Genomic DNA, 1,849 nt, shown 5'->3' with positions numbered 1-1,849 from the left:
TTAAATATACTTCCTGGTGTATATGTTGCTATAGCTTTGAAAAAGTAAAGTGTACTCTGTTCTCTCAGAAATATTCATGTCAGGGCCAGGGATTTAATTCAGCAGTTCCGCAGCCTGCTTCACAAGTGTAAGGTCCAGAGTTTGATCCCTGATACCAAAAGAAATAAAAAAGAACTATTCCTGTTATATGTACTAAATAGATTTATTTCTAAAATTGTCTCATTGTAAAATACAAGAGCAGTAGGTAGTGCCTTAGCATTAATCTATGGTTAGGAAATTTTGGCAGCTGTTAGCTTGCTAATCATGAAAAGAAATTATGCATACCAAAAGAAAAGAAAATAATGTATGGGTAGAAATCTTCATTGGCTAACTGGACATTTATTCTGAATTGCCTTTGGCTTCAACCAAAAAGTTATGGAGAGAGAGAGAGAGAGAGAGAGAGAGAGTGTGTGTGTGTGTGTGTGTGTGTGTGTGTGTGTGTGTGTGTGTATTTCCTTAATTCTTATCATATACACTCCAGGACAAGCTCTAATGATTCTGGTCATAGGTGTAGAATAGGTGAGCCTGCACTGTGAGACATTTTGTTGTTTTTAGTAATACTACCTGAAGATTTAGTTTCAAAGTGAGATGCTTTCTAATAACTAGCAAGGAGTTGTTACGAAGTGTGAATTGCATTTTGGTGGATATTCTTTGTCTTACTAAGAAATGCCTACTGAAAGATGCATTGAATCATAAAAAATATATCTGGATATATATTTGCTATGTGATCTGATGTTTTCTCAAAGTATATAATTCTTTACAGGTCCTTCTGACCTTACTGAGGTACATGTACATAATGCATTAACAGAGAACTGTGATTTGACAGGCATAATTTCAAAATCATGTAATACTTGCTGGTTTTTCAGTGGAGGATGAATGCTAAAAACTTTTATAAGCACATTTTTCATTGGGTGTGGAAAAGAAATTACACTAGAAAGTCCTTAAGAATAGTAATATAGGTATGTCATCTATACATATATATATATATGTATATATGATATATCTATATATATCGATCCATACGTAATAAAACCCTTTGTAATACTGTGACAAAATGTTTTAAAGAAGCTTGAAACTTTTGATTATACTATTGTACACAAAAAGTCTGTGTTTCCATTTGTTATCTGAGGAAATGCCCACTAAAAAGAAATATAATTTCCTTAGGTCGAGGTTAACTTTTTCAAGCATAAACAGTAAGCCGGCATGTGTTCACTGATTTTTCTAATTGAATGCTACTGAGAGTGAACAATGTTAAAAAGCCACAAATTAAAACTGGAGCTGATATTAGTGCTGCTAGGAGCAATTTGAAAGGGGCATAAAAGGCTGACAGAGAGTTCAATAACCCAGACTAGTAGGCCTTCAATTCTTTCATTGAAGCGACTCCTGTAAGTATCATTGCAGGAGGTCTACATATATATCTGCAGAGAGGTTACAACTTAAAGTAGAATTAAGAAAAGAGAAAAAAGAGTGGTAGTGTTGTTTACCCTTCTCACATTTCATCTTGGGCCACCACACAGTGAGTATTCTCAGGAAAGACATATTTGTATAAAATGAAATTTTGAGTTCTCAGTGTATAAAACAAAAGGTGACTGCTGCTGTGAATCTCAAATCAATTCATCTGATTAATATTTTCATTATATTTACATTTATCTTCTTCAAATGGATAATACATTTAAGCAGAAATAATGCCCTACTAAACTCCAGGCAGTCCTCCTATCTTGAAGAGCAAAGTTCTAGATTTTAGGAATTACCTTACAACATCGCAGAATTTCTAAAGCCTTCAATTTTTTTTTTTTTTTTTTTTTTTTTT

At 33.3% G+C, this 1,849-nt stretch overlaps 1 protein-coding gene across 1 annotated transcript in view; it reads right to left on the bottom strand.

Moving 5' to 3' along the window:
* The window catches only part of Grid2 (glutamate ionotropic receptor delta type subunit 2), a 405,281-nt gene that overhangs the window by 246,454 nt on the left and 156,978 nt on the right, over window positions 1-1,849 (bottom strand). The gene's annotated exons all lie outside the window — the stretch shown is intronic.

Source organism: Fukomys damarensis, unplaced genomic scaffold (assembly GCF_012274545.1).
Source record: "Fukomys damarensis isolate Sample0158 unplaced genomic scaffold, DMR_v1.0_HiC HiC_scaffold_32, whole genome shotgun sequence".
NCBI lineage: Eukaryota > Metazoa > Chordata > Mammalia > Rodentia > Bathyergidae > Fukomys > Fukomys damarensis.
This window is presented reverse-complemented; position numbering and strand designations above follow the sequence as displayed.